A 15,220-nucleotide genomic window follows, 5' to 3' on the forward strand; every position below is an offset into this window, starting at 1 on the left:
TTAGAAACTCTGACATCGTCATGATGTGACACAGGATGCTGTAACTTCCTGTGCAACCCAGGGTCAGGTTAGAGAACAGAGGTTGGCTAAGTCATTGACATTTAAATGTCCTGTCTGCCCTCAGGCTCTCCACTCTACCCCACCACACACACATCCAGCCTGTTACACAGAAAGGAAGAGGCAAACCACTCCCGTCGTAGTGATATCGTTTTATTGAGAACACACACGATTCATGAAAACAAATATGGCAACATAGAGAGAGGAAAACATTGATGCACATATTAAGAAATTAACAGTGTACAAAACATTAGGAACACCTTCCTAATATTGAGTTGCACCCCCTTTTGCCCTAAGAACAGCCTCAATTCGCCAGGGCATGGACAACAAGGTGTCGAAATATTTCACAGAGATACTGGCCCATGTTGACTCCAATGCTTCCCACAGTTTTGTCAAGTTGGCTGGATGTCCTTTGGGTGGTGGCCTTTGGGTGGACCATTCTTGATACACACAGGAAACTGTTGAGCGTGAAAAACCCAGCAGTGGTGTAGTTCTTGACACAGTCAAACCAGTGTGCCTGCCACCTACTACCATACCCCGTTCAACAGCACTTCAATCTTTTGTCTTTCCCATTCACCCTCTGAATGGCACACATACACAATCCATGTCAGTTATCTCAAGGCCTAAAAATCTTTCTTTAACCTGTCTCCTTCCCTTCATCTACACTGATTGAAGTGTATTTAAAAGGTGACATCAATAACAAATCCTAGCTTTCACCTGGTCAGTCTGTCATGTAAAGAGCAGGTGTTCCTAATCTTTTGTACACTCAGTGTAACTATAGTAGGACATTTTGGCTTATAAACTAGTGTGGGGGGGGGGGGGGGGGGTAATAAAGCCTATTTGTGGGAAAAACATTATTCTGATTGGCCCAGTCATGTGAAATCCATAGATTAGGGCCTAATTTATTTATATAAATTGAGTGATTTCTTTCTATGAACTAACTCAATAAAATCTTTGAAATTGTTGCATGTTGCATTTATATTTTTGTTCAGTATATTTATGTACAGTTGAATGTTTTAAGATTGTCAGGTTTCTAACTGTGGCTAGCTGAAGGCACCAATTTTTACACACACACACAGGTCAGGGGTCAACATGCAGTTGGTCACGTTCGACTGTTGATCTTCTGAACCCCACGCATCACTAAACACATGTGCACACACACACACACACACACACACACACACACACACACACACACACACACACACACACACACACACACACACACACACACACACACACACACACACACACACACACACACACACACACACACACACACACACACACACACACACACACACACACACACACACACACACACACACACACACACATCATTATAATATACACACCAACACCAGAAAAGCCATGTTTCTCTGGCATGGATAACATGTGATTAACATGTGATTTGTAAGTCCAGAACTTCAAGCAGCTTAAAGCAGTTTGAAACACATTCCGAGTTGAGTGAGAGAGAGAGAGTGTGAAGTACTCATGCTGCCTCTATAACCACGGGAACTCCAGCTGGCTGTAGTGCCTCAGATATCGCCATGGCAATCTGCTTGGTCAGATGCTCCTGGACTGGGGAGGGGAACAGTGCACATGCACAGAATGTTGGATATTTCTTACAGTAATGTTCTAAGGTAATATGTGTATGTATATGTCCTTTGTACCATATGCACTATGTATGTATATGTAAATTAGCATGTGTGATATTTCCGTTTTTTTTTTTATACATTTGCAAAAATTTCTTAAACCTGTTTTTGCTTTGTCATTATGGGGTATTGTGTGTAGATTGATGAGGGAAAAAACGATTTAATCCATTTTAGAATAAGGCTGTAACGTAACAAAATGTGGAAAAGTCAAGGGGTCTAAACGCTTTCCCGAATGCACTGTATACTGTTTGAAGAAGTTTGGAACCACCAAGACTCTTCCTAGATGAGCAATAGGGGGAGAATGGCCTTGGTCAGCGAGGTCACCAATAACACAATGGTCAGTTTGATAGAGCTTCAGAGGTCACTTCACCAATCAGGCCTTTATGGTAGAGTGGCCAGATGGAAACCACTCCTCAGTAAAAGGCACATTACAGCCCGCTTGGAGTTTGCCAAAAGGCACCTAAAGGACACTCAAACCATGAGAAACAAGATTCAAGATTCAAGTACAGAGCGATGCTTGATGAAAACCTGCTCCAGAGCACTCAGGACCTCAGACAGGACAACAACCCTAAGCACACAGCCAAGACAATGCAGGAGTGGCTTCAGGACAAGTCTGTGAATATCCTCGAGTGGCCCAGCCAGAGCCTGGACTTGACAATAGCTGTGCAGCAACGCCCCCCATCCAACCTGACAGAGCTTGAGAGGATCTACAGAGAAGAATTGGAGAAACTCCCCAAATACAGGTGTGCCAAGCTTGTAGCATCATACCCAAGAAGACTTGAGGCTGTAATCACTGCCAAAGGTGCTTCAACAAAGTACTGAGTAAAGGGTCTGAACACTTATGTAAATGTCAGATTTCTGTTTTTTATTTTTAATAAATTAGCTAACATTTTTTTTTAAACATGTTTTTGCTTTGTCATTATGGGGTATTGTGTGAATATTTATCACGGCTGTTGAATAAAGAGGACCAAGGTGCAGCGTGGTAAGCGTACATATTCCTCTTTTATTGGAAATGCCGACAAAAACAATAAACAATACAAAACAAACCGTGAAGCTTAAGGCTATGTGCCACAAAGTCAACTTCCCACAAAGACAGGTGGGAAAAAGGGATACCTAAGTATGGTTCTCAATCAGAGACAACGAAATACAGCTGTCCCTGATTGAGAACCCTACCCGGCCAAAACATAGAAATACAAATAACATAACATAGAATACCCACCCCAAATCACACCCTGACCAAACCAAATAGAGACATGAAAAGGATCTCTAAGGTCACGGTGTGACAATATTGATGAGGGGGAAACACATTTTTCATACATTTTAGAGTACAGCTGTAACTTAACAAAATGCAGTGTTGTAAAGTACTTAAGTAAAAATACTTTAAAGTACTACTCACAGTTTTTGCCGATTGCTAACACACTGAAAGTGAATGCTTAGACAAAAGCATCAAAACCTTAACTTTTGTAACCATGCCTTAAACAAAGGCACCAAAAGTCCTAACACATTTCCTGCTTTGCACTTTGTTTGCACTTCTGCAACACACTTTGCACTTTGTTTGCACTTTGTTTGCAATTCTGCAACACACTGGCAAAACACTACACACTGTTTCTTACATTAGACAGTTCGTTCAAGAATGACATTTCTTGCAATCAGTTGGAAAACACACATACCTGAAATTGGCAACATCCCCACACACACATGAAAACATGTATACAGTAATTGAACACCAATTAGTCTGAGCCTTAGCACTATAAATAGACCTCAGGTAAGCTCTCCTCTTTTGTGAGAACTTTGCAAGTGTAACCGTTGTGAAATGGCTAGCTAGTTAGCGGTGGTGCGCGCTAATAGCGTTTCAATCGGTGACCTCACTTGCTCTGAGACCTTGAAGTAGTTGCTCCCCTCGCTCTACAAGGGCCACGGCTTTTGTGGAGCGATGGGTAACGATGCTTCGTGGGTGACTGTTGTTGATGTGTGCAAAGGGTCCCTGGTTCGAGCCCAGGTAGGGGCGAGGAGAGGGACGGAAGCAATACTGTTACACAAACATGGAGGAAGCGAGAGCGAGAGGAAGAGGGAGAGAGATAGGAGGAGGATTAGGACAAGAACAAAAAAGGGGACCAGGCAACAGACAGAGACATATTTCCGACGACATTAGGGCCACTTTGGTGGACCATGTCATAAATCATGGCCTGACGATGAGGGAGGCAGAGAGTCCAGCCCAACCTGAGTCGCTACACGGTAGCATCCATAATACAGACATTTAGACTGGAGAACAGGTATGTCTTCAGCTTTCTACACTGGACTGTAATTGTTGCACATCATTCTGCATCACCGTACAATACAATGTAGTCCTACAATATTAGGTCTATGCTCCCCAGCGATAAAAAAAATGGTATAGTGCTGTGAAGTACATGTAATACAGTTTTGATGTTACTGTGTACAGTATCACAGTACAGTATGTTAAAAAAAACCTAACCAATGACAAGCACCTGCCTTACCTGTAGCTTGTAGTTTTGACTGAATGTGTCTGACCCAAACCACCCCCACCCCTATCCTTGTGTGAAAATGTAAACATTGTAATCCTGTGTTTTGAGTAACACCATATTCACGGTACAGTGAATGCATTTTCTGTTACAGAGAGTCCTGGACTTTGATGCAGCTGCACAGCCTCATGAGTTCATTGAATCCAGCTTTATCAATGACAATCTAGCTAAAACCAGGCGTCGGGGCCGAAATGTTACAGAGCCGTTGTGAATGTCCCTGGGCAGCGCGGGGGAAATATCACCTTGTGTGACACCATTAGTCTGCAAGGAGTTCTCCATCACCACGCCACCCTGGGTCCCTACAATACTGCACACAATCATATTTCTGGAAGCACTACATAATGCAGTTGTACAGGACGGACCAGAGCAGCCTGGTTTGTGGTCATCTGGGATAATGTTAGTTTCCACCGGGCTGTTCTGGGCAGGGACTGGTTCACCAACCACAATAACTTCACAGTTGTACAGGACGGACCAGAGCAGCCTGGTTTGTTGTCATCTGGGATAATGTTAGTTTCCACCGGGCTGTTCTGGGCAGGGACTGGTTCACCAACCACAATAACTTCACAGTTGTAGACTTGCCCCTTTACTCCCCATTTCTCAATGGAAAGTGTATGACCGCCAACCACATGCCTCTTCTGCAAGCAACGGAAGAGGCATGCAGAGACATTGAAGTGGGGTCAGTCCAGGGTTAGATACAGCACGCAAGGCAATATTTTCCCTGTTTCCTAGCCAGGGATGACATTGCTTGTGATGTGGATGAGGTGATGTGGCCAGACCCTAACAGAAGGCGGGATCCATAAACCATTCACCCCATCCCTTACAATACTATTTTTTGTTTACCATTGCCCTGTAATTTTACAGTAATAATGTTTCTTTCTGTGAGCTTACAATAACATATTGTATTGATTACTGTACTGTAATTCTACTTTTCTTTGTGTTTTTTGTTGTTGTAAAAACCTGAAACGGCAAAAAAATTAGCTGTATATTTTTTCTGAAGCCTTTCTATTTGTGTGTTCGTTGAAATGTGAGTAGATGTACTGTACTGGAACAATCTTGCACAGAAGCCTGTATGAGAACATTAAAAAGGTATACAAAGTACTAAAGACAGCAGTGTTTTGTATAAAGTACATCAGTGTGTTGTTGCTGCTTTGAAAAAGTAATTCAAATGGTGCATGGGTGTAACATTTTGTTGCAAAAATACCATTTTGAAAAAGGATTGTTAGGTTTTGATGGCAGAGTTTCATTTTGACATAGAAGTGACATGTTTATCTCTAAGTGTTGTGTCTTATTTGACTTGTGTGTAGAGTTTTGACACAATGAGCCAAATTCCGCAACAAACGTGTAAGCAATCGCAAAAGACAAAGTTGTTTTTTGGGGTATCTGTACTTTACTATTCATATTTTTGACAAGTTTTACTTCTACTTTTGATACTTATATTTTAGCAATTACATTTACTTTTGATACTTACAGTTGAAGTCGGAAGTTTACATACACTTAGGTTGGAGTCATTAAAACTCATTTTTCAACCACTCCACAAATTTACAGACAGATTGAAGATGCTGGAGGAAACATGTACAAAATATCTATATCCACAGTAAAATGAGTCCTATAATCGACATAACCTGAAAGGCCGCACAGCAAGGAAGAAGCCACTGCTCCAAAACCGCCATAAAAAAGCCAGACTACGGTTTGCAACTGCACATGGGGACAAAGATCGTACTTTTTGGAGAAATGTCCTCTGGTCTGATTAAACAAAAATAGAACTGTTTGGCCATAATGACCATCATTATGTTTTGAGGAAAAAGGAGGAGGCTTGCAAGCGGAAGAACTCCATCACAACCGTGAAACACGGGGGTGGCAGCATCATGTTGTGGGGGTGCTTTGCAACAGGAGGGACTGGTGCACTTCACAAAATAGATGGCATCTTGGCGGAGGAAAAGTATGTGGATATATTGAAGCAACATCTCAAGACATCAGTCAGGAAGTTAAAGCTTAGTCGCAAATGGGTCTTCTAAATGGACAATGACCCCAAGCATACTTCCACAATTGTGGCAAAATGGCTTCAGGACAACAAAGTCAAGGTATTGGAGTGGCCATCACAAAGCCCTTACCTCAATCCTATAGAAACTTTGTGGGCAGAACTGAAAAAGCCTACAGACTTAGTTACACCAGCTCTGTCAGGAGGAATGGGCTAAAATTCACACAACTTATTGTGGGAAGCTTGTTGAAAACTACCCGAAACGTTTGACCCAAGTTAAACAATTCAAAGGCAATGCAACCAAATACTAATTGAGTGTATGTAAACCTCTGACCCACTGGGATTGTGATGAAAGAAATAAAAGCTGAAATAAATCATTCTCTCTACTATTATTCTGACATTTCACATTCTTAAAATAAAGTGGTGTTCCTAACCGACCTAAGACCGGGACATTTTACTAGGATTAAATGTCAGGAATTGTGAAAAACGGAGTTTAAATGCGTTTGGCTAAGGTGTATGTAAACTTCGACAGTAAGTATATTTAAAACCAAATACTTTTAGACTTTTTCTCAAGTAGTATTTTACTGTGTGACTTTCAATTTTAATCAAGTCATTTTCTATTTGAACTCGAGTATGACAATTGGGTACTTTTTCCACCACTGACAAAATGTTGAAGAAATAAAGGGGTTTGAATACTTTCCGAATGCAGTGTATAGTATATATGTAAGCACTCTCTCTCGCCGTCTGTCATTCTTACCTTGAAGCCTCCGACTGTAGATCTCAACAATCCCACAGACACACACAGTAAACAGTTGCCATCACAGCAAGGACACACACACAAATACAATACATTAGAAAAACCATCAAACATAAATTAATAATTGGTGATTAGGTTTAAGAACGATTCATGTCTTTATAAATACAGAGACATCCTGATAATCTTGACCATCTGGCAATAATTCTGTCAACCTGTCAATCACTGCCTGTCAAAATATTCTCTGAAATTGTTAGGAAAGGTGTATGTTTGGAGAGGAATAGAAGGGTAGCTAGGATATGAGCCCGGTCACACCAAATTCAATGCGGTATTTGACGTTCGTCCAGATCCCCATGATGTCGGAAGATGCTTTCAATACTGGCCACTAGGGGAAACGGTGAGCAGTATTACCATCAAGTAGGTTCGCGGCTTGATAGGGCGTTGTGAATGGGGATGGCGGATGAAGGTAAGCCACAAACTCCAAGGATCGCGGGTTCACAAATGTTTCGGTTTGTTTGTTTTAACCCTATCCCAAACCTTAACCCTCAACCAATCTGAAAAAATTAGTAAACTTAACTGTCAGAAAAATATGTTTATCCTCCCCCCTGGACAAACATTGAATACTGAAGTCAGACCTTGTCAGACCATGAGATCTTGTTGATGATATACAGTGATGATATACAGTACAGTGAGGAAGGGAGACAGAAGGAGAGAGCTTGTGATAAGAGAAGTGTGGCTCGAACTGGTCTGGAGGGATTTTCTCATGCTCTGGGAGCGGTTAGGTCTGGGTATTGCCCCTCTGTGTTTGTTTGTGTCTGAAGTGAGACAGGATATTAGCAGTAGGGCTAACACTATAAGCCAAACAAACTGAAATAACACCAACACCAACACTCAGGTAACCCAACACCAACACTCAGGTAACCCAACACCAACAGTCAGGTAACCCAACACCAACACTCAGGTTACCCAACACCAACACTCAGGTAACCCAACACCAACAGTCAGGTAACCCAACACCAACACTCCAGTAACCCACACTAACACGCGGGTAACCCACACTAACACGCGGGTAACCCACACTAACATGCGGGTAACCCACACTAACACTCCAGTAACCCACACTAGCACTCCAGTAACCCACACTAACACGCGGGTAACCCACACTAACACGCGGGTAACCCACACTAACACGCGGGTAACCCACACTAACACTCCAGTAACCCACACTAACACTCCAGTAACCCACACTAACACTCCAGTAACCCACACTAACACTCCAGTAACCCACACTAACACTCCAGTAACCCACACTAACACTCCAGTAACCCACACTAACACTGTGTGGGAAGAATGAGAAGAATGTGGAAGTCCTAAGCTCTCTCACCTCCAACCACCTGTTAGTCAACCTCTGGTCTGTGAACCAGCAGCATGTGATGTTGCTGACAGCTCCAATCTCCTGGAGCAGTACAGAAGGAGAGGGTGGGAGTTTGGGTTCCTGGACGTCCGGTTTGACACTCGAATGACATGGGAGGAATATATTAACAGAGAAGTTGTCAAAAGAATGAACATATTGTATGTGATGCCTTGCCTGTCAGGAATGGAATGGGGGGCAGATGGAGTAGAAAGATAGAGAGATGTTGCAGCCAGCAGAGAGGAACGTGGTTCATACACACAGTAATATATGATATTATCATCTGTGTTGCCATGGCAATGGTTACCCTGGCAACATTAAGAGGGCAGATCTGTCATTTCTCACTGTAAATAAATATGACACACACAAACACCAAGTCGAACACAGAACATGTAGAGAACTTTACCAACAAATCATAATCGAGAACTGTGCAGATTTACTATGTTACATCTACCCCTGAGTTGCAGCATTACGCTATGTCATCCAAACAAGCCCCCCCCACCCCCCTCTTTCTTCTCTCTCTCACACACGTCATAATAGTTCTCACTTTTCATCTCTTTCTTTCAGAAATCTGACCCAGTTTGAGGATTTTCTATTTGGAGGGACTGAGGGAAGCGGGGCTGGATCAGCGGGGGTTGTGGCCTTACGGTTGGCTGTCGGTGCTGATGGATAGTGAGTGGTGGGCGTAGGTTATGTGGACGTGTAAGTTCCCTGACGTAAAGATGTAACCTAGTCGGCCCTAAAGAATGCCTGTTACCACAGGGCGACAACACTGATTACTTAAGACAGGTAGTGAGAGAGAGAGAGAGGTAGTGAGAGTGTGTGTGAGAGAGAGAGAGAGAGAGAGAGAATGTGAGTGAGTGTGTGAGTGAAAAGGAGTGTGTGAGTGAGAAAGGGAGTGTGTATATATTGCATGTGTGTGTGCTTATGTATAATCTGTGTGTGTGTTGCAGAGTGGTGGTGTGTTGCTGTCAGTAATAAAGACGTGATCCAGGACCTGAAATGACTGCTACGGACCAGGAAAGGAGAGGCCGATGCCTGCAGCGTTCTGACTGAACTAGACAAACAGGTAACACACACACACACACACCAAGGTGCCTCGTGCCTGTCGGTGCCCTTCGGTCTGGGATGCAGCAGCTTGATAAGCCAGCATGCATTTCCATTAGTAGAGCTCTTTATATAACTCCACTGCTCGCGGGTAATCTGACCATTGTTGCCCAACACAAAACACACTCCATTTACAGTACAGTGTGTCTGTGTGTGTTCCATGGTAGCCAAATGTGTCTGGCAGAAGTGGTTCGTTACTTGGAAGTGCTGTCTGACCAATCAAACTTCAGCTCCTTCAGCTTGACCTCAGCCAGTACATGAGACAGGACAACTTAGCCGTACAGCCCTCAACGGTGACGGCATAGTGAGTAAACATGGCAGTTCAGGGTAACACCGAAGATTGTGCCCGCTCTTCTGCTGCCACCTTCATGTCTTTCCTATTACTATAAACACTATACTGTTGTGTGTGTAGATTGGACCTGGTAGTGTGTCTAGTGAATGAAAGTGAGGTCATACAGACTCTTCAGGACAATCTGTTGTGGCAGTTCCCCACCGCTTGTCCAATAAGCTTTTCCTTTATTTAACTAGGCAAGTCAGTTAAGAACAAATTCTTATTTACAATGACGGCCTAGCAACAGTGGGTTAACTGCCTTGTTCAGGGGCAGCACAACAGATTTTTACCTTGTCAGCTTGGGGATTGGATCTAGCAACCTTTCGGTTACTGGCCCAACGCTCTAACCACTAGGGGACACACACGCACAAACTCTCTCTCACACTAATTTCACTCCAGTCATCACCATGAGCCCGTCCTTCCCAATTAAGGAGCCACCAACCTCCTGTGAAACAGACTGTCTAAGATGTACACACACACACACTAACTCTCTAGCACCATCCTATGTTCTAGGAAGGCCCCAGATGCTGTTGAAGGAAGTGTTGATCTCTCCTCTCAGAGACCTGCGGGCTGACTTCAAGTACAGAGAGACGATACAACAATGGACATGAACTAGGTAAAGAGTGTGTGTGTGTGTGTGTGTGTGTGTGTGTGTGTGTGTATATATGTGTGTGTGGAGAACCATGAGTCCCTGGTTAAGGCGTCGTTTGACATGGTGCTCTCTGAGCTGAGGGAGAAGATGAACACACTGGAACAGCCTGCAGACGGAACAGCACAGCACATGAACTGGACACATACACCATTTAATAGTGTGTGTATGTGTAGGTCTGGATGCTGAAGAGGAGATGAGTCTGACAGCGTGTTGGGTTTTACCTGAAGGTGACCTGTAAAGAGGAGAGGAGTCTGACAGCGTGTTGGGTTTTACCTGAAGGTGACCTGTAAAGAGGAGAGGAGTCTGACAGCGTGTTGGGTTTTACCTGAAGGTGACCTGTAAAGAGGAGAGGAGTCTGACAGCGTGTTGGGTTTTACCTGAAGGTGACCTGTAAAGAGGAGAGGAGTCTGACAGCGTGTTGGGCTTCTCTGTGACCTCTATCTCCACCCCATCCCCTACACCAGTTCTCCTGGCTGTGGACTGCAGGGGTCTAGAGCTCCAACAGGCCATGCCCACCCTGCCTGGAGTCAAGACACAGCCTTCGTACCTAATGATATAGTATATCCTTCATACAGGGGGAGCAGAGCTGATATAGTGCCGTCAGAAAGTATTCAGACCCCTTGATCTTTTTCACATTTTGTTACTTTACAGCATTATTCTAAAATTTATTTAAAACATTTTTTTTCTCAATCTAAACACAATACTCCATAATTACAAAGCAAAAAAGTTTGGCCGGGCAGTTAATATATTTTTCCTAATTTATAAAAATTGTCTGTGTGCTTAGGGTTGTTGTCTTGCTGGAAGAAAAACCTTCGCCCAGTCTGAGGTCCTGAGGCTGCTGGAGTAGGTTTTCATCAAGGATCTCTCTGTACTTTGCGCCGTTCATCTTTCCCTCGATCCTGACTAGTCTCCCAGTCCCTGCCGTTGAAACACATCCCCACAGCATGATGCTGCCACCACCATGCTTCACTGTAGGGATGGTGCCAGGTTTCCTCCAAACATGACGCTTGGCATTCAGGCCAAAGAGCTCAATCTTGGTTTCATCAGACCAGAGAATCTTCTTTCTCATGGTCTGAGAGTCCTTTAGGTACCTTTTGGTAAACTCCAAGCAGGCTGTCATGTGCCTTTTACTGAGGAGTGTCTTCCGTCTGGCCACTCGACCATATAAAGGCCTGATTGGTGGAGTGCTGCAGAGATGGTTGTCCTCCTGGAAGGTTCTCCCATCTCCACAGAGGAACTCTAGAGCTCTGTCAGAGTGATAATCGGGTTCTTGGTCACCTCCCTGACCAAGGCCTTTCTCTCCGATTGCTCAGTTTGGCCAGGCGGCCAGCTCTAGGAAGAGTCTTAGTGGTTCCAAACTTCTTCCATTTAAGAATGATGGAGGCCACTGTTCTTGGGGACCTTCAATTCTGCAGAAATGTTTCCTCAGATCTGTAGCTCAACACAATCCTGTTTCTGACCTCTACGGATAATTCCTTCGACCTCATGGGTTGGTTTTTGCTCTGACATGCACTGTCAACTGTGGGACCTTATATAGACAGGCGTGTGCCTTTCCAAATCATGTCCAATCAATTGAATTTACCACAGGTGAACTCCAATCAAGTTGTAGAAACATCTCAAAGATGATCAATGGAAACAGGATGTACCTGAGATCAATTTCGGGTCTGAATACTTACGTAAATAAGGTATTTAAGTTTTTTCCCTTTTTATTTAATACATTTTAAAATAAGGCTGTAATGTAACAAAATGTGGGAAAAGTCAAAAGTCTGAATACTTTCCGAATGCACTGTATATAATAATAAGTCTCAGGATCTAAAATCTATCTATGTATATCATCACACACACACACTGCTCTTTTTGTCTGTGTGTAGAAGATGGTGGTGAACACTTCAACATGAATGTCGATAATCATGAATGTTTCATATGAGGTGACAATACAGAATATCACCTTTTATTTGAGGGTATTGGCATATCTGATTGACCATTTAGAAATGAAAGCACTTTATGTATCTAGTCCCCCCATTTGAAGGTGTCATAAGTATTTGAACAAATTTCACTTATAGTGTACTAAAGTAATTACAAGTATAGTATTTGGTCCCATTCACCATTGGAAAACACATAATCCAAAACACAACCAAAACAAGCTGTAAATGCATCCAACAACTTTGTAGTCACATGCTTGATGTAGTCATTGCGTGCTAGGAATATGGTATATTTCAGGTATATTTCACTGGTCACCCCCCAAAGCCAATTCCTACCGCCTTCCCTTCCTGTTCTCTGCTGCCAATGACTGGAACGAACTGCACAAATCACTGAAGCTGGAGACTCATATCTCCCTCACTAACTTTAAGCACCAACTGTCAGAGCAGCTCACAGATCACTGCACCTGTACATAGCGCAACTGTAAATAGCCCATCCAACTACCTCATCCCCATACTGTTATTTATTTTGCTCCTTTGCACCCCAGTATCTCTACTTGCACATTCAGCTTCTACACATCTATCACTCCAGTGTTTAATTGTTATATTGTAATTATTTCACCACTATAGCCTATTTATTGCCTTACCTCCCTTATCCTACCTCATTTGCACACTGTATACAGACTTTTTCTATTGTATTATTGACTGTATGTTTGTTTATTCCATGTGTAACTCTGTTTTGTTGTTTGTGTCGCACTGCTTTGCTTTATCTTGGCCAGGTCACAGTTGTAAATGAGAACTTGTTCTCAACTAGCCTACCTGGTTAAATAAAGGTAAAATAAAATAAAAATAGGACCAAACACTGTTAACTGTTGACTACTTTGGTGCACTAAGTGAAATTTGTCTAAATACTTGACGTCTTCAAATTGTGTGGGGGGGGGGGGGGGGGGGGGGGGGGACTAGATCTATAGTGCTTAAATTTCTAAACGGTAAAACAGGTATGTATTAATATGCTCTCAAATAAAAGGTGACATTCTGTACCATCACCTCATAAAACATTTGATCTCAAATCCAAAATGCTGGAGTATAGAGCCAAATTAAAACATTTAGCATCACTGTCCAAATACATAAGCATTGCAGTGTATGTAGCTCATTGGCTTGTAGAGTATTGTTCCAGTTGTTTCTAGAGGTGAAATCTCTGCCGGCCGCCACCACTACTGACCAGGAGGTAAATGCGGAGCTGAAAGCCATTAAGGTGGAGGTTGTTGCCCATAACACATCACCGAGCTCCATGCAAGTTCAGACCTTCTACAGTAGTTGTAGCCCATGATCCGTTTTCCTTTTCTGCGTAGTCTTTCCTCACCGTCTTTCTAGTTTCATAAAACATGTAACCATGTTTCCAATAAAAAATCCTGTTCAAATTTTTTTAAATCATTCTGTATTTTCTTTTGGACAGTAATGATAGTTGCATGAATAAACACTTTACCTCTCAGCTGAGACGCCAGATCTCTGGAGAGATCAACATCCCGAGGACACTAAACAGCTAGTTTTAGAGCATATTACATGGCAGTTAAAATTGGAAGAAACTACTGACGAACAGTCTACTTTATACACATGAATAAAAGTTGGGTAGATCATAAACAATAAATCTTACGTTTTCACACGAAGTTCAAGTTATAAATAACAACGTTAGTGTGATTTGACACATGCATAATTCATGACCAAACCTGAGTGTGAGAACATTTTATACATGAAGCCCCATCTTAGCCTGGCTGACGCGAGAGAGAACAGTGACACACTGGTCTGGTCAGGAGTCCGTTGTTGGTGCAATATTCACACACAACTTTACTTGAGCTTGCTGCACAAGAACTCACTACTGTAAGGGTCCAGGTTACAAAGTGGCTCAGTGACTCGTGAAAAAAACTGTTTGCATGTTTTTCACAAAGAGGGCAACAGATGCTACTGAGCCAGATGTCTGTGTGTCAGGGGAGAAGCTCCAGGTGGTATCTGATTTTAAGTATCTTGGCATCATACTTGATTCCAACCTCTCTTTTAAAAAGCATGTGAAAAAGGTAATTCAAATAATCCAATTCAACATAGGAAACATACGATTTATACGAAACTGTTTGACTACAGAGGTAGCAAAACTGTACTTCAAATCTATGATACTCCCCCACTTAACATACTGCTTGACTAGTTGGGCCCAAGCTTGCTGTACAACAGTAAAACCTATTCAGTCTGTCTACAAACAGGCTCTCAAAGTGCTTGATAGAAAGCCCAATAGCCATCATCACTGTTACATCCTCAGAAAGCATGAGCTTCTGAGTTGGGAAAATCTTGTGCGATACATCGACGCATGTCTTGTATTCAAGATCCTAAATGGCCTGGCTCCCCCTCCACTCAGTATTTTTGTTAAACAGAAAACCCAAACATATGGCAGCAGATCCACAAGGTCTGCCATGAGAGGTGACTGTATAGTTCCCTTAAGGAAAAGCACCTTTAGTAAATTCGCTTTCTCTGTGAGAGCTTCCCATGTCTGGAATACAATGCCATCAGACACACATAACTGCACCACATATCACACTTCCACAAAATGCATGAAGACATGGCTAAAGGTCAATCAGATTTGTGAACATAATCCCTAGCTGTGAATTGCCGCTTTCCACGTTGTCCGTTGTCTGTAGCTTGTGAGGTGTGGAAACACTTTGTTGCTTTTAGGAATTTTGTCTGGCTGCTTTTTGTCCTATGTTGCTCTGTCTGTATGCTTCATCTTGCTTGTTCTATGTTGCTCTGTCTGTATGCTACGTCTTGCTTGT

Source organism: Salvelinus fontinalis, chromosome 1, assembly GCF_029448725.1.
Source record: "Salvelinus fontinalis isolate EN_2023a chromosome 1, ASM2944872v1, whole genome shotgun sequence".
In the NCBI taxonomy this organism is placed as follows: domain Eukaryota; kingdom Metazoa; phylum Chordata; class Actinopteri; order Salmoniformes; family Salmonidae; genus Salvelinus; species Salvelinus fontinalis.